The sequence below is a fragment of the Pseudonaja textilis genome, chromosome 1 (genome assembly GCF_049901715.1).
Source record: "Pseudonaja textilis isolate UNSWEBS1 chromosome 1, rPseTex1.2, whole genome shotgun sequence".
Classification (NCBI taxonomy): Eukaryota; Metazoa; Chordata; class Lepidosauria; order Squamata; family Elapidae; genus Pseudonaja; species Pseudonaja textilis.
The window spans coordinates 256,388,090-256,407,082 of record NC_141990.1 but is presented as its reverse complement, the minus strand read 5'-3'; the positions used below and the strand labels follow the sequence as shown (position 1 = coordinate 256,407,082).

The 18,993-nt window shown below is 38.5% G+C and overlaps 1 protein-coding gene across 4 annotated transcripts in view; it reads right to left on the bottom strand.

The window, feature by feature from the left end:
* PRR5L (proline rich 5 like) overlaps positions 1 to 11,473 on the bottom strand; it is a 66,990-nt gene extending 55,517 nt beyond the window's left edge. For 2 of the 4 annotated variants that reach the window (XM_087921383.1, XM_087921384.1), the window contains exon 1: positions 744 to 867. The gene's annotated coding sequence lies outside the window, so the exon portion shown is untranslated. Of the gene's footprint in view, positions 1 to 743; positions 868 to 2,075; positions 2,177 to 10,763; positions 10,907 to 11,282 lie in introns of those variants that run through there. The other 2 variants (XM_087921381.1, XM_087921382.1) reach the window with 2 other exon arrangements.
* Positions 11,474 to 18,993: the final 7,520 nt, after the last annotated feature.

Genomic DNA, 18,993 nt, shown 5'->3' with positions numbered 1-18,993 from the left:
ATTGATATAATTACAATTCCTTCTAAAAAGTCAAATTCCAAAGCTTTGGTATAAAATTCAACATTGCATGCGCATTTTTAACATTTAATTTTTTTGCCATAAATCTACAAATATACATTAATACACAATCCCAAAAAGTTATTCAATGATCATATGACCATATAATATGATCAATGACTTCAATTTTTTTACACTTCCAGCATAAAAAAACATCTGATTTCTACCCTTTCAAATATATTACTTTGGGAGTCCAATATAACCTAAATATTATTTTTGATTAATTAACTTCAGTAATTTCAATGCATTTAGAAAGCATCCATTTGGGAAAGGCTGCCCTGGAGACTGTACTTACAATAATTGCCTAAATAATTATCATATTCAAAATTATATATTACCTCTTAATAGCTCTTAATTATTAATCCACATCGTATTTATGGTATCTTCTATCCTACAAAACATATACTCTATGTGCTTCTTTATGTAGATATCCCACTGAGTTCAATGTGTCTCATTCTGGATAAGTAGATACAAGATTGCAACCTTCGCTTCAATGGGAAAATTCAAACCTGTAACTTTATTTTGAAAACATTTATTGCTGCTAAAATAACCTAATTTTAAAGACAAGTTGAATGTAAAAAAGTTCTTTCATCTGCATATTAAGCTAGAAACTTTTTCAAAAATTAACTTTTTAAAAAAGTCATTCACACAAAAATGCCCCAAATCAAGATATTCTCAACACTCACCTTTAAAGTAATGGAAATGCTGCTCCCTTCCTTTGTGGTATACTGAGAAGCAAACCTCTGCCCTTTAAGGAATCTGAGCTAACTGTGGCAAAAACATTGAACTGCAAGAGGGACGAGGCAGAAGGAGGAAGCTCCTCCCACTTCAGTAACCCACCAGAAGCAGGATATCTGCTAGCAGCCACAAGGAGAAGAACATTTCAATTGGCTGGACTTCCAAACAAGGTGAATGCTACAAGAGGCACCTATAAACTCAGCATTCTATGACCCTGGATATATCAACAGAAAAGGAAGACAAACTCAACGATCACTGTCTGAATGCAAATGGGTTTCTTCCCTCCCACAGGTGAAGCAACCAGGCAACAGTAAAGTTTTTCCATTACATATTTGTACAACAAGGAGTTTCACCTGTTCAAGTATATAAAGATGCACTCAAGGATAACTGAGGATATCTGGGATCTACTGCTGCTAATCAGGGCATTCTTTTAGGAAGTTCATAGATTGGAAGGCTTTTGAGGTCATCTAATCCAACCCCTTGCTCAAGTAGGGGACCCTATACAATTTCAAATAAATGGTGGTCCAATCTCTTCTTAAAAACCTCCAGTGATGAAGCATTCACAACTTCTGAAGGCAAACAGTTCCACTGGTTAATTGTTCTGTCAGGAAATTTCTACTTAGTTCCGGGTTGCTTCTCTTCTTGATTAATTTCCATTGATTGCTTCTTGTCTTGCCTTTTTTGCTTTTGAAAATTGGTTGACCCTCTCTTCTTTGTGGCAGGACCTCAGATATTGAAATATTGCTATCATGTCATCCCTAGTCCTTCTTTTCATTAAATACAGGCATACCCAATTCCTGCAATCATTCTTCATGGTTTAGCTTCTAGCCTCCTAATCATCAATGTTTGTTTGTTTTCTCTGCAATTAGTCTCTACCTTTGCATTTGGTTTTTATTGCTTAAGTGTAAAATGTTACTTTTCTTTCCATTCATTTCGTTAGATAGGGCCCAGTGTTAAAGTCTGTTGAGATCCTTCTGGGGTGTTGACTATTCCTGACAACTTAGTTTCCTCAAATTTAATGAGTTATTCTATTACCTCATTAAATCATTTATGAAGATCCTAACAGCAACAGAAAATATGGTCTGATATTTATATCAGGAACTGTGGAAGTTTAATCTAAAACTTTCTGAAAGTTTGTGGAAGACTTATGGGATGCTGGCATGTAAAATCCTTGTAAGTATCATATCCAGTATTTTGGCTGGCTTTCATTGTATATTTTAGGCAGGAGTGAAATGGCTATCATTCAAATCATTATTCTAAAACACAGGTATCAAACTCACCACATCACATGATATATTGTGACGTTTTTCCCTTCGCAGAACTGGGGTGGGTGTGGCTTACGCGTGATGCATCCGACCCACTGGTCGCCAGTTTGACACCCCTGTAAAAACAAATGTTAAGATAAAGTTCAGTTCCCAGTTTAGCTCTACTTACATAACTAAAACCATAATTTGTTTTCCTAATGATTTATACATTTTGTTTCGTTCCAATTAGCACATTCTTATATTTTGTTCTTTACTTTAAAAATCAGGAAGACCACATATTTTTAAATGACAATTTTAAGCATGTCTAAAATTGTTACCCACATAAGTTAAACAGATAAAGTTACAGGGACCAAGCCCTGCTTGATTTGATATGAAAGACGTAAAAGACATTTGGAGTGGCGGAGAACCAACAAACTCTCCTTCCTATATAATGAAAAAACACAACTATTAGCCAATCAGAACTCATCTTTCAGCAAGTATGGATAGCTTTGTTCTACTGCTCATAGGATAACTCCCCCTTCCCACTTCACATCTTTAATATTTCAAGATTCCAGATATCTGTTGGGATTTTTTTTTAAGTAATATCACTTTCTTGCCACAAGAAGACAACCGGAATTGTAGGAAAAGGCGAGACAAGTGTTACCTAAAATGGTTCCGCAAACGATCCCAAGAAAGACAAATGTTGACTCTGAAAAGTTAAGGAATCAGTTCTCAACAAATGAACCAGCCAACATGTGGAAAACTCTGCTTCAGCAAACCTCCTTCCCAGGCAGAAGGAAATCAACAACTATCAGATGACCTGAATGTGTTTTACTGCAGGTTTGAAAAGAAACTACAGCCACCTATCTCCACAACCCACATCTCAAACACACCAACAACAGTCAAGCCTCTTACAACTGGCCCCAATCCATTGGGTTCACAACCTTGGGTGATTACAGAAAAAGAAGTGCAAGGTCTATTACACAGACAGAAGCCAGGAAAAGCACCAGGGCCAGACAAGATAACTCTTTTTTGCTTAAAAGTCTGTGCTGACCAATTGGCCCCCATCTTCACCCGAATCTTCAATAGATCACTAGAGATGTGCTATGTTCCTTCCTGCTTCAAACGCTCTACCATCATCCCAGTGCCAAAGAAGCCTTCCATCAAGGAACTGAATGACTACAGAGCAGTTGCTCTAACATGGGTAGTTATGAAAATCTTTGAAAGGCTAGTGCCGTCCCACCTGAAAACCATCACGGATCTGCTGTTAGATCCCATGCAGTTTGCATACCGAGCAACTAGATCGACAGATGATGATGTTAACATGGCTCTGTATTATATCCTATAACACCTTGAATCTCCAAATACCTACGCAAGAGTCCTCTTTGTAGACTTCAGTTCAGCATTCAATACCATCATTCCAGACATTCTTCTAAGTAAATTAAACCAACTAGCGGTACCTAAACACACTTGTAAGTGGATCATAAGCTTCCTAACAGACAGGAAGCAGCAGATGAAGCTAGGCAGAATCACATCTGATACCTGTACAATCAGCACAGGGGGCCCCCAAGGCTGTGTGCTATTTCCACTTCTCTTCTCCCTATATACCAATGACTGCATCTCAAACGATCTATCTGTTAAAATACTGAAGTTTGCTGATGACAGTGATTAGTCTCATTCGAGACAACAATGAATCCGCATACAGACAGGAGGTTATACAACTTGCCTCGTGGTGTAACTGGAACAATCTGGAACTGAACACACTCAAAACTGTAGTAATGGTGGTAGACTTTAGAAGAAACCTTCCCATACTACCACTTCTTACAATACTAGACAACACAGTATCAACAGTAGAGACCTTCGAATTTCTAGGTTCTACGATATCAGATGACCTAAAATGGACACCTAACATCAAAAATGTCATCAAAAAAGCACAACAAAGAAGGTTCTTTCTGCGCCAACTCAGAAAGCTCAAACTGCCCAAGGAGCTGCTGATCCAGTTCTACAGAGGAATTATTGAGTCTGTCATCTGCACCTCTATCACTGTCTGGTTTGGTTCTGCAACCCAACAGGACAGACACAGACTTCAGAGAGTAATTAGGACTGCAGAAAAAACAATTACTAACCACCTACCTTCAATTGAGGACCTGTATACTGCACGAGTCCAAAAGAGGGCTGTGAAAATATTTACAGACCCCTGACATCCCGGACATAAACTGTTTCAACCCCTTCCCTCAAAACGACGCTATAGAGCGCTGCACACCAGAACAACTAGACACAAGAACAGTTTTTCCCTGAAAGCCATTACTCTACTAAACAAATAATTCCCTCAACACTGTTCAACTATTAACGAAGTGTACACTACTATTACTGTTAATCTTCTCATCACTCCTTATCACCCATCTCCTCCCACTTGTGACTGTATGACAGTAACTTTGTTGCTTGTATCAGTATGATTTATATTGACTGTTTCCTAGTATGATTTGATTGTTGATTGTACCCTATGACTATAAGCGTTGTACGTTAACAAATGTACCTTTTCTTTTAGGTATACTGAGAGTATTTACACCAAGACAAATTCCTTGTGTGTCCAATCACACTTGGCCAATAAAGTATTCTATTCTATTCTATTCTATTTTATTCTATTCTATTCTCTGTCAGATATTAAGGGTAGGGAGGGGAGGGAAAGGGACATAATCTAACTTGTCCTTTTGCCATTAACAGCAATTTCACTAAAAGAAAGTGTACTGCAAAAATAACCATTTTTTTTTGTAAGCCTTCAAAGAACAATTTGAGGGACCAAATATAAATCAAATATTCATATAAAAGAAAAGATATCAGTATAGCTAACTTCTCTAAATAAAATCTCTGTTAGATGTATGGAACATGAATAAGTTATGAAACTGACACAATGAACACTGAAATCTCTTATTCTTACTCTTCCTATTTGTTTAACAGGATTTAGTTAACAAGAAAGAGTGGGTAAGTACAACGAACCCAGGTTTTAAAAAAAGTAGTTTCAGGGGAAAAGCATGAAAGTAATGCAAACTGTTCTTTCTGTATCAATTTTACCTCTGCATAATTATGGTATCAAACAAAAACATACTTTGTATGTGACATTATGCAAATGATACTGCAAAAATATTATCTGTTGCATGTGAAATCCATTGTTCAAAAATCCAGAAAATAGAAGCTGCAGTTGGTATTTATACAGCTCCATTTTCATCAGGGGAAAATAAAAGTCCAGTAGAATACAGGGTGGTGACTGAAGTTCACCAAGTCCCGTTCTTAAATTCCTAATATTTTCCTGCTATTACTGCATGTTTCTAATATTGTTTAATTAGTAAACTAGATTTCAAAATGATATTAACTGATGCAAAGAAGTTCATAAAATTAATTCAGAAGTTATAGATTAGAAGAAGGGTTATATCAAAGCTCTGGATGTTATTAAAATAAAAACAATTACTGTAGAACTTTGGTATAATTGATTAACTTGCATATGTCTCTTGATTAATTTCAATACAAATAGGCACTGCAGTCACAGTGAAACATTTTCAATAGCTTCAGCAAATCAGCCTTAGAAAAATCAGGAACAGATCATGCTTTCATCAGTACTCTCAATGTATTTTTTCCCCCTCATCCTGCTTTCAACAAGTAACCCCAAACTAGTAAGCTGTAAAGGTTGATATCTCTAGATTAGTTTGCTTCAAAAGAAAAAAGGCAGGTTTCTTATCATGGGAATTGCTCGTACATCTGCTGCATTGCAGAGCTTTGTTGACATTCAAATTCAAACTCAAACCCACTGGGGCTCTAGGGCAGGGCTGTCAAACTTCTGGCCCGTGGGCCGGATGCATCATGCACTGGCCACGCCCATGCCTGGTTTAGCAAAAGCGGGGGAAATTGTGATATGTCATGTGATGCTGCTGTGACACTGCAAATTTGACACCCCTGCTCTAAGGCAAGTAGAGTTTTTGAGTGTGAAAAACTTCATTCCACATAGTAAGCATAAAGAATGTTCAGAAGTAACAGTGGCTGAAAGAGGATGGTTTTGAGAGTAATATTTTCTATGTAGGAAAAAAAAAAATCAATAGAGTTTGAGTTAATTCAGAAGAGTTTCAGCCTAGCATCCTTTTTGTTAATTTGTTGTTGCTATCTTTTTGTTGTATTTGTTGGAAGCATTACCTATCCAAAATACAGCTTGATGCATGTACCATTTGATTGAGCCTCTGTGGTGCAGTGGTTAGAGTGCAGTATTGCAAGCCACTTCCGTAGCCAGCTGCCTACAATTTGGTAGTTCAAATCCCACCAGGCCCAAGGTTGAGTCAGCCTTCCATCCTTCCAAGGTGGGTAAAATGAGGATCCAAATTGTTGGGGGCAATATGCTGACTCTGTAAACCGCTTAGAGAGGTCTGTAAAGCACTATAAAGCGGTATATAAGTCTAAGTACTATTGCTATTGCTATTTGGGAGTGCAGCACCAATATAGGGAGCAGTTATTAATGGAAGATACTGTAGTTGATACATTCTCCCCCAAGAAAGGAAAAATGTTGTACAGAGGTTGTATTTGTATTTGTGTCATCATTGTTCTTTGCCTGCCAGAGAGATCAAAACCTCCCCAATAGCCAACCTGTTTTTCTTGCCTTAGGATAATACTGACCCTATGGAACAACTTAAATAATATCACTATTCCTATTGGCAGGCTCCCCTCAGTCATCCTGCCTACCTCTCTCTCCTAATGCCACACACCCAAGCAAGGTTGCTGCAGCTGAAGGAGCAAGTGGCAAAAATGTTTCTTTTTCATTTCTGCTTCTGCTTCTCCCCAAAGAACCAACTATCTTTGGTTCTCCTTTGTTGCATCTTTCCTTGCCTTCACGTATACTACAGAATACCATTACCAGTCCCAACATCAGCAGCATCTGTATTTGACCACAGCCTGTGGACCAAGCACAGATCTTTCCTAACCCTAACCCTTTTCTAACAAAACAAAAAAAGTTTTCCCCATCCCCAACCACTACTGTAAACTGGAGGAAGGGATGTCTTGTATTGTTTAGGTAGAGGGCAGGCGCAGTGGTGGGATTCAAATTCAAATTTTTACCAACAGTTTTACCACCAGTTTGGTGGACATGGCTTGGTGGATGTGCTTTGCCTAACGTTGGCGCACAGCTTTCCCCACCAACTGAGACCTGCAGCGCCAATCAATTGAGAGGATAAAAACTGTTTTCTTTCTTCTCTCAGATGATTGTTGGAGGCTTTTCTTCCTCCTCTCAACTGATCATGTGAGGCTTTTTTTACTACCAGTTTGGCCGAACCGTGCCGAACCGATAGCACACCACAACTGGACAGGTGGTATAAATTGATAGAGCTGCAAAAGGATGCAACCATCCCTAATGAAAGCTCTGGCTACCTTCTAAGGTTAGCCTAAAGACTAGCTTTTAGAAGAGCTTAGGAAGACACTTTTACCTCTGTAGTAAACTACTGTTAATGCTTTAATCGGGCTTTGCTTATTTTTTATTCTTTCCTATCTATTTTTTTTTTAATTTGTTTGTCAAATGTGTATAAGATAACAAGTATAGGTATGAACATAAACATGAACAAAGGAAGTAAATACAGATAAATGGGGACAGTTAGACAGGGATGGTTGGCACACTGGTGTGCTTATGCATGCCCTCTTTAAGGACCTCTTAAGAATGGGGTGAGGTCCATGGTAGACAGTTTGAATTTGAGGCTGTAACAACTGAGTCAGGTAGAACATTCCAGGCATTGACCACTCTGTTGCTGAAGTCATATTTTCTGCAATAGAATTTGAAGTGGTTTACCTTGAGTTTGTATTGATTGTTTGCCCATGTATTATTGTGGTTGAAGCTGAACTAGTTTTGATTTAGCAGGCAAGATGTTATAGCAGACAATTTGGTGAACTAATCTAGCTACTTCTTCCTTTCACCTCATATCCATTTAGTTTTGTTTCCTCTTTGTTTCTTTCCTTCCTTTCTAAATTCACTGAAAAAGTGCTTATTTCTTCAATTTCATTTACAGTGGTACACAAATACAATATATAGCCAATTACAACAGGATTACGGGAGTTAAATATGGGGATCAGGGTGCCAGTCACTTTGTACTTGAAAGATTAAAGACTAAAACTTAGAACTAGACCTGGATATAATTTGTAAAAGTGGTAATATTTTAGACTAATAATAGTTTCATGCAATTTTAGAGGCATATTCTATGCGGCAAATTCTAATAATTCACCCTGGAAGTTAATTGGCATAAGCTATTTCTACAGAAGCTGTTCCTCCATCAATCTTATGTGATATAAGACACTCCATTAAGGCTACCTCTGCCTCTGTATGGCAAAGCATGATGGATCCAAAGACAAAATCAACGGATCCCTAAAGCTACCAATCTGATGTTCTTGCATTACTGCAATATCTTCCAGAATAGCTGACCATTGCCTAATTAGTCTTCTGAGCAGTATCTCTATTTTGTTTTGATTAAATCTAATTTTATTTGCCTTTATCCAATCTTAAGCAAGAATTGATTCAGACCATCCACACTCTTACTTGGTTCAATTAAACAAAACAAGTGAATTGAGGTCCATATAATAATTTAATAAATGTGTTGGCTGCCGATAAAGTGATAGAATCATGATATTTAGCTGGCAGAGCTAGACAGCCAGATGATTCTAAGTGTTGAAAAGCACGGAGAATAAAATAAAATTCTTAAACTCACAACACAGGTGGCTGAGACAATTAATTCTATAATGTTTCACTGTTTCACTGTTTTAATTCAAAAAATTTGTAAGGCAGCAACCAGTGACTGAAGGAGAGGGATATTCCTGACATAGAGCAGAGTATCTAGCTGAAGGTGTTTTGGTCCACAATATACTATTTATCTATAATGAAATAAAGCACAACAGGTAAGTCAGAAAATATTACTTTTGATGCATTCCCTCCCCCTAAAAATAGAGGGTCTAAAGTTGCCTTTTCAATAAGCTTGGTATAGGTAGAGGACACTGTCAGACATCCCTGCCCTCAAGACTTTAATTACTTGCATTAATTTAACTATGGGCATTTTATCCACTTTTGCATGATTTGTTTTATTTATCATTGCCACCGTTAACTTTTATACATGCATTATTTTAACTCTAGCTACTAGTGGTTTCATTTATTGGCATTTAATAAATATTTTAACTGCTATGCCTGTTTTGTAAATTTTCATGGTTTGGCATCTATTGATTTAGTGGCACAGAACAAGTAAATAAAAATGAGCAATAGCTCATACTCAAAGTAGGGTTGATGCATCATACAGATGAGTCCTCTTTCAACCCCAAAAGGTCTTGTTAAAGAAGACAGTCCTGACACATTTCCTAAAAGAGAACAGGTGGGGTTCAGTGCAACTTCTAAAGGAACATATTGAATAATATGCTTGCCCTGCCTAATCTACGACACTGGTTAATTAGGAGCATGTAACAGAAGGGAATAGTCACCAAAGAGTTCTTACAAGAGATCACTTAGCTTCTATGGTAGACCTATGCAAACAGGTGTCTTACTCCTGCATATAGCAATGGGGGAATCCACCTGCCTCCCACCTAGTCATTACTATATAATTATGCAGAACACAGAACCAATATGAAGGCAGCAGATGAACTAATAGCTTTGCTTATCTTTTAGTAGACAGCTAGTTGGTTTTTAACAACTAATTTCAGCTTTGTTGGTTCCCCTTTCCTCTGAGTAGTTTCATGAGAACACTCATTTTTATCCTCAAAGAAATCAAAGGAAAAGGGACCAGCCCGGAGTTATTAAGAAGCTCCATGACCAAGAATGCTCTGAGTCTAGATCTCCCCAACTTCAGCTGAGCACTGTTCCAGGGTACACTAATGCTTGCCTACATGCTGGAAAAGCTTTATCTACCAGTTTTTTTCTTGCAAATCTATCCAGGTTACTACAGAAGGAGCATGCATGCCAGCATATCTGACAACTGCTGGCAATCCCACTGCAGAAGTTATTAGAGAGTGCAAGCCACTACAAGCATCAGAGTATGGTCCAGCCAATTCACATTCTACTCGCTGTGATTTGCCTGAATTCATCTGTCCAATTTGTCCCACTTCCCCATGCAGATCCGTGACAGATTAAAAAGTACACATTTGCTGGTTGCACAGCTGTCTCTGCAACCCAACAGCATGAATCCAGCCATACAATAATTTAAAAAAAAACACCTGCGTGGGTGCCAAAATGTGGACCCAACTCTGCAAGGGCCTCCCAGCACTTGACTCTTTCCCTCAGTAACCTGTATCTATTCTCATCAGAACATTATAGGGTGCCTGGGTCTGTGGTAAATGGCTTGCTGAACAAAATTGAAACTTTCTGCACCACAAAATTACAGGACTGCCTATAAATACACTCCACAGTTGTTACCAACAAATAAAAATATACAAGACCAGCTCAAGCGTCAGTTCAGTCCTTAGGGCCCTGGGAGAGTTGCTTGGCAGGAGGGGAAATTTCGGGAAACAAGGAAGAAATGTAAGAAATCGGAGAAGGGAGGGCAAAGCCTGACCCTCTATTATCCAGAATGCAAAATGATTGTTCCTTTAAAAAAAGAGTAAACATTCTGTTAACGGAATTAAAGGCGCTCAATTATCCAAGCCTTCCCCAAGCCTGGCGATGCCTCGTTCATGTGTTTAACAAAAAGCGTTTCATTCTTCCCAGGATGACTCAAAAGCCAAACTCACCCAGTCCCCGAGACGAGGATTTTAAACAAGTGGGAAGAGCCTGCCAGATCTTTCTCGCTCTCTCGCTCTCTTTTTTTTTTCCACGCTTAACCGCACGTCTTCAGTCTCTGCATAATAGCCGGTTACGCTCTCAATTTAAAGTCATTTAGCAATAATGAAAAAAAAAAAAAGTGGAAGAGGAGGGAGAAGGAGGGATTAAATTATCCGCCCGTCTCCGCCCACTCGGGTTTTGGAACTCAAGCAGCACCTCCCGGAAAATTATATATATATATTTATATATTATATATTATATTATATATTATATTATATATTATATATTATATATATATATTATATATATATATAAAATGAAAAATAACTAACCCAAAAGGATCGCGCAAGTCGGCGAATCGGTCCCAAGAATACTTGGGAGAACCAGCAAGCAAAGAAGCCCGCAGGTTCGGTCTTCTGTTGATTCCGTAGCGTGGAAGTAAGAATCCTCCTCCACAGGGAGGCATCACTTCCCGAGCAGACACTCACCGGGTCTGTCCTGGCAAACCTGCGCGCCGATCCTGGAGAGCGAGAGCAGCTCCTGCTTTCCTCTCTCCCTTTCTAAAGACCCCTGGAGGCGGCGGGCTTCGGGGTCGGTATGCAAAAAGAAAGCCCCCGGGAGCCGCCTCGCTGCTCTAGGCGGCCGAGGACCTAGCGCGTGTTTCGCGCCTCGAGAAAGCGTAAACAAGGCGCTGAGACCGAAAGAAAGAAAAAGTCTTTTTTTCTCTCTCTCGCTCACCCCGCCCCGTCATAATCAAAACATATCGCTAACTTATTGCTCTTTCTACATTCCACGTTGTTTTTCTTCTTTTTTCTTTTTTTTTCTTTTCTTTTGGAACTAACTGCCTTCCCCGTGATAAAAATCGTTAGGGCATCTCAGGAGCCGGTCGTATAACAAAAAAAAAAAAACACCTTATAAATTGTAAGCGGCTCTTCCTTCACGCCAGGATAAATAAACGCGGATGGCCGCCGTTGCTGGGGAAACTGCTGCGGCTTTCCTAAATTTTACAGCTCTCTCCCCCCCCCCCCAACTCCTCCTACTCCCACTTTTAGGGGAAGTTCTCACCTTACTTCGCCATCCCCTCAGACGAAATTGGACGCGAGGAAAGTTTACGCTTTACGCATCCGCCACCCCGCCTTTTATTTAAAAAGAGCTTAGAGCGCCACTTTTGGAAAGATGGGAAACTAATAGGTGTGGGAGTTTTAATAGCTGGTGGAGGAAGAAGATCCTCCCGGTTATAGATTCGCTACGGCACAAAGTTTTGTTTTGCGTTTTCTTGAGGGTTTCTGCCCCGGATTCCAAGTTTTTATCGAGTCAGCTGCCTTGGACCACCCAAAATGAAAGAAAAACCAAGGAGTAGTAAGAGGAAAAGAAGTTGAATTACAGGTAGTTCTCAACCTATAGTAGTTTATTTAGTGACCATTCAAAGTTACAATGTCACTGAAGTGACTTTTGACCATTTTTCATGCTTCATACCATTGCAACATCCTCATGGTCCTGTGGTCAAAATTCAGACAGTTGGCAACTGACTCATATTTATGAAGGTTGCAATGTTTATTTTATTTTATTTTTATTTTATTTATTTTGACTTGTCAATCGCTTACAAGATACTAGGTATAAGTATATACATAGTTATGAATACATGAAATGGGTATATATAAGAAAAATAAAAGAAATAATAGGACAGAGACGGTAGGCACGTTGGTGCGCTTATGCACACCCCCTACAGACCTCTTAGGAAAGGGGTGAGGTCAATAGTAGACAGTCTAAGGTTAAAGTTTTTGGGGTTTGGGGAAGAAACCACAGAGTCAGGTAGAGTATTCCAGACATTGACCACTCTGTTGCTGAAGTAGTATTTCCTGCAATCAAGTTTGGTGCGGTTAACCTTGAGTTTTTATCTATTGTTTGCTCTTGTATTGTTATGGTTGAAGCTGAAGTATTCATTGACAGGTAGGACATTGCAATATATGCAATAAATTTTATGTACTATACTTAGATGGGACCGAAGACGGCGTAGTTCTAGATTTTCTAGGTCTAGAATTTAAAGTCTGGTGGCATAAGGTATTCTGCAACGAGTAGAGGAGTGGAGAACTAACTCTTCTTGTGAAATATTTCTGGACTTTCTCAACTGTGCTAACATCAGATACATAATGTGGGTTCCAGATTGATGAGCTGTATTCAAGTATTGGTCTAGCAAATGTTTTGTATGCTCTAGTTAATAGTGTAATATTACCAGAGAAAAAGCTACGTAGGATTAGGTTAACAACTCTTAATGCCTTTTTGGCTATGTAGTTACAGCGGGCTCTAGCACTTAGATCATTAGAGATGAGTATTCCAAGGTCCTTGACAGACCTTGGATCATCAACAAGGTCTTGACTATTCAGTTTGTATTTTATTTTCTGATTTTTTTTGCCAATATGCAAGATAGAGCATTTATTTGTTGAGATTTAAAGTTGCCATTTGTTTGACCATTCTGATACATAGTCAAGGTCTTTTTGAAGGGTAGCAGTATTGTCTGTGGTATTGAACAGCTTTACATCATCAGCGAAGAGAACGCAGTTGCTCTTTATATGATCACAGAGGTCATTTATGTAGAGTATGAAGAGAGTTGGTCCTAGGATCATGTGATCCCCTTTTGCGACTTTCAGTAATTCACTCAACAATGGTGGCAAGAAAGGTAGTAAAATGGGGCAAAACTCACTTAACAAATGTTTCATTTAGCAACATAAATTTTGGGCTCAATTGTGGTCATAAATCGAGAACTACCTGTATTAATACTTTCTATATTTTTTTCCAAAACTTTCTTATACCAGACACTGGTAAGTTATGTTTATTCAGAAATTGGCACAACAGTACTATGAATATGTACTCAATATTATACCCAAATGTATTTTATTTACACATGAGTAGTTCTTAGATCTTTCCCCACATGGTGATGTCCCTATAGATGAGAATTGTGGAGGAGGGTACTGAATAGATTGAGTGACAGATTGGGAAAGCTGCTTTACTCTTATACAAGAGTCTGGAAATGAGCATGTACTAACAATATATAGATTCATTATGTCTGGTTTGTTAGTCACGAAGTCATGTCTGACCCATCGCGACCCCATGGACAATGTTCCTCCAGGCCTCCTGTCCTCTATCATCCCCAGACTCCATTTAAGCTCACGCCGACTGCTTCAGTGACTCCATACAGCCACCTTATTCTCTGATGTCCCTTTCTTCTTTTGCCCTCAATTGTTCCCAGCATTAGGCTCTTCTCCAGTGAGTACTTCCTTCTCTGGCCAAAGTTCAAATTAGGTGGCCAAAGTAGGTGGCCAAAGAGTTTCATCTTCAGGATCTGGCCTTCTAAAGAGTAGTCAAGGTTGATCTCTAGGACTGACCAGTTTGATTGCCTTGCAGTCCAAGGGACTCGCAGGAGTCTTCTCCAACACCATAGCTCAAAGGCCTCAATTCCTTGGCACTCAGCCTTCCTTATAGTCCAACTTTCATAGCGATATATCTGCTTAGTTTTTTTTTTTATTTCAATCCATGTTGTTATGCTTCCAAACTACATCAGTTTAATACCTCAGTTATAACATTTTCCTACAAAGAAGTAATAAAGCCACCGCAGAAAAAACATAATCATCATAATCAGCAAGAATAATATGTGAAGTTACACAGTAAAACAATTCCTTCCAAATAGCAAGAAATAGCAAGAGTGAGGTTTTAAAATTGGTACAAATGTTTGTTTTTTTTCCTCTTAAGTATTTTGAAACTAAAGGTCTTTCCCTGAGACCAGAAGGATAATATTGGAGAGTGTTTATGGGAACCTTTCATAAATGTGGATTGGGTCCACCACTTCAGGAGTGTCAAATTCATGTCGTCACAGCAGCGTCAGGTGATGTATCGGAGCTTTTTTTCTCTTTCGCTAAACCGTGCATGGCCAGTGCATGCTGTAGAGTGAGAGCTGATGTAATGCACTCTAAAAATGTGAAGTCATTTGGAATTCTAGTGACAGTTCTAGTGACAATGACAGGAATCTGCTTTCTTTTTGCACATGGCTTCAATGAACTGATATTGTACTAGACTTCCAAAATGGTGCTTTGTGATTTCAGCCTGGCCCTATCTGCTGGTATAATAACTACTATCAGAAACATGTATTGATAGTGGCTTATTTTTGGTCAGTGACAAAGCCAAGCAGATGGCTTCATTCTGGCATTTTAAAGTTTGATCTAGACATGGAAGAAGGTTTCAGTTCACTACTACAAATTGTCCATTCAGCATTCTAGTTCAGTATGTATCTCCCTTGACCGCTACTCTGCATGTACTGTAATGGTCATTAAAAGTACTATTTCTCCTTGTCCCAATAATGTCCTGCTGTGGCTATTCCATGTTACATTGTATAGCAGGAGAATTATTCCATTTTCCATATAATAATTCTTTACAAGCTGATTTGAATATAAAACCAATTCACTTCTCCGTGGGAATTGCCTGCATTGGACTTAGCTGGAAGTTTTTAAATAACAAATTGCACTTGTTTATCAGTACCTGAAAACGCTTGTTGAACATTTCCTTCTTAATCCCAGCTTTTGGATATGTAACCATTAAATAGCAGAACAAGATGAAGTTAAAGACAGCAATAAAGTTTGATTGTTTTACAACAGTAGTATCAGCAGCTGAGGCAGGCATACATGGAAAACAGGCTTTTGAATCTTTAAGAGCTCCCAAATTATGAACTATTTAACCAAAGTTCTCTTTCTAATGTTCTACAGTGAAACACTGGGAAACTAGCACATGTTTCTGAAGAATTCGGAAAGGAATATCCTTTGCTTGTATCTCTGCAAGTACCTGAGCAGTTGCTAAGACGAAGCAATTCTGAAAGATACCTTTATTAGGTATTGCTTGCTAAAACCACCTAATCAGAACTGCAGCTGAATACTTGAAACAATTTGGGAAGCATTATAAAATTTAAGAAAGGTGAGATAAATGTGTCTACTTATACAATTAAGAAAAGAACTAATCAGAAAAAGACTGATTAAGCATATCACTTTTAAAATATTTCTATTACATTTCTATTGCTGGATTATTTCAGCTAATCTAATGTCTCTTAGATCATTTACCAGGATAGCTTTTTCTGAAGGGGAGAGGAACAGGCTTAGATTCCATCCCAGCAAAACAGAGAGGTTGTGGATTCAGAAGATTATGGATTCTAATAATTTCCACTTTTGATCCTGCATTGGTTTATTCCTCTGTACAAAATGAGTTCACAATTTGCTGGGGGTGGGGGGAGACTGAGATGATCCTGTTGGAGTCAATGCTAAATAAGCAGAGGAAAGCTCTAGACAAGAGACACCTTGCACAGCTTCATCCTGCTGCCAATTTTGGACAATTCCTAGACTAAGAAGTACTCATGCCCTTCTCACCTTTTATACGACTATTGCTGTCATCATGGAACATAATAACTGAGTTGGAAGGGATCCTGGATGTCTTCTAGTCCAATCCACTGCTCAGGTAGGAAATCCCATTTCAGATAAATGGTTGTCCAATTTCTTCTTAAAAGTGTCCAGTGTTGGAGCATTCACAAATTCTGGAGGCAAATTGTTCCACTGATTAATTGTTCTAACTGTCAGGAAATTTCTCCTTAGTTCTACATTGCTTCTCTCCTGTCCTTGAAGATCAGTTGGATGCTGCAGCTACTGCAAAATTAGAGGGATTTGCAGCTACCATCACTGCCTTCAAAATGGCCGGCATAATCACCTGATTACACCTGTCATTTTGAAGGCAGTGACCATCAATGGGGATACTCCAGTTTGGAATGCAGCATTCTGAGTATTAAAGGATTTACTGCATATTGTTTGTAAGTATATTTGTACTATAGAGGCTACACAGGTTTCCAGTGGGCTTTTAGGAGCAATTGCTACCTTTATAGCTTAAGATGTGCTATTTATGAGACCATCTTCTCTTAATATTATCTGTCCAACCAAAACTTAAAAGAGTGGGCTTGCTGTGGGTCCCAACCTGTAGGGAATGTCATCAGGGACTGAGGAAGAGCCTTACCAGTGGTGGTCCCTCTACTATTGAAAGAAAAACTACTTTCAGAGATAAGACTGGCACTATTCCAACCAGTGGCAAGAAAAATGTTAAGAAATAGTTCTTTTGGAGTGTCTTTGGTGGTAATTGTAGAAGTTGCACTCTTGGGATAGGTTGTTGATTGGATTTTATATATATTGCATGTTTTTAGCCCTATTAAGGTACTAAGGAATTGTAAATTGGCCAGAGTTGCTTTGATTGGAGCAGCATATAAAGTCAGTAACAAATAAATGTTCATATTGCTTATGAAGGTGGTTCAAAGACCACTCTAATTAAAAAACTGTACTAGTGTAATACTCCATTTCAGATAATTCAGAATTACCAAAAGGGGCAGGAGGAAGGGCTTTTTCTAGAAAGATATTAGATGCAGTCACATGTGAAACTGAACTTCTTGTATCACCTTTTTTCCAGTCATTCATTAGAACAGGGGTCTCCGAACTTGGCAACTTTAAGACTTGTGGACATCAACTCCCAGGATTCCTCAGCCAGCTATGCTGGGAATTGAAATCCACAAGTCTTAAAGTTGCCAAGTTTGGGGACCCCTGTTCTAATGAATGACTGGAACGAAGGTGATACAAGAAGTTCAGTTTCACCTGTGACTGCATCTAATATCTTTCCAGAAAAAGCACTTCCTCCTGCCCTTTTTGGTAATTCTGAATGTATCTGAAATGGAGTATTACACTATTATAGTATGATTGAACTCTTTTCAGTAAAAGTCTATCAGTAATCTGTCAGGCAGGGAATTGCTACAAGGAAATTACGTGTTTAGGCTGTAATCGACCATTGATATAATCCATTATAACCTAAAGATTAGGCTCAATCCACTGGCATTTCTTTGATAATTCATTATACACATTTCTTATTTCATAAAAGCATTACCCCGTGAAAACAAAGTTATAACGGCAACTGTTATTAAAGGACTAGCTCGATACCTGTGCTTCACGATGAAATTATGTAGTTGGGCTTAATTTTAGGGGAGGAAAATAAGGGGGGGAAATTCTGCCTCTGCCTACCAGCATCCATCGGTATTTATCCTGTCAGTGTGTGAGAGAGTTGAGGGCTGTTTGAAAACTGAAACAGCATTTGCTGTGTGAGCAAGAAGGCGACAGCAAGGAGCCTAAAAGGTGTGGCTTAGCTCAACTGTTTTGTACTAAAGCTGCTTAGTACTGTGAAACTAAAACTGAAATTGAAACTCCTCTCCTCTGCCTGTGTTTTGCATTTGGAACAGATTTCTTTTCAGGGGTCGAGGGGGAATAGAACTCCTTAACATCAGAGCTTGTTGATAATAATATACGAAATACTAATACTCTGATGGTCATTTCGAAAAATTCTTTCTTAGTGAGCACCTAGAAGCCAAGAGGAACATACGTGTCAAATTTCAAGTTTGTAGGCTTTATGGTTCTGGAAATTTTATGATGATGCATGAGTGGTATTTACAGTATATACAGTATATAGAGTATATAGTATATAGAGATTGTATACAGATTAGAATAGAACAGATTTTAATTTTGATTGTTTGGTCCACCAGTATACATTGTGGCTTTCAATATGGGCATCTTCCCATCTTACATGTATGTCAAAGTCATGTCACATATGTAGACCTACCGGTAGCAATATAGCTACATGTATTTATTGCCGAGTGTCACAATTCAGTCATCATAAATGAAGCAACTGTGATTTTATACATGAAATACAAAAAGGAACATTTGAAACACAAATTATTATACTTTGAATTTCCTTTACTCATGTTCAGTTTTTATCTGAGTCATTCTTTCTCTCTTGTTCATATGTATGAATATCAAGTGAATGTCTTGTTGATATCAAATTCTTTCTTTTTGCAGGATGGAAGGCTACCTACAGTATCCTCATTTCCATTTATGAAGTTCAGTAGAAGACAAGTCATGGATTTTTTTGTGTGTACAGAAGCTGCAGCATTGAACTGCATGCAGTAGTAGAAACGATTCACCTCTTTCTCTCAATCGTTTCAACTACTGATGCATTCAGAAGCTACATAACTGCACATATTATTTTGGAATTATTTAGGAAAACACAACCTGGATTGTTATTCGGTAATGTCTATACAAGATGTGAACAAAAACCAGGAGAAATTTGTCCTTCTCTCTAAAC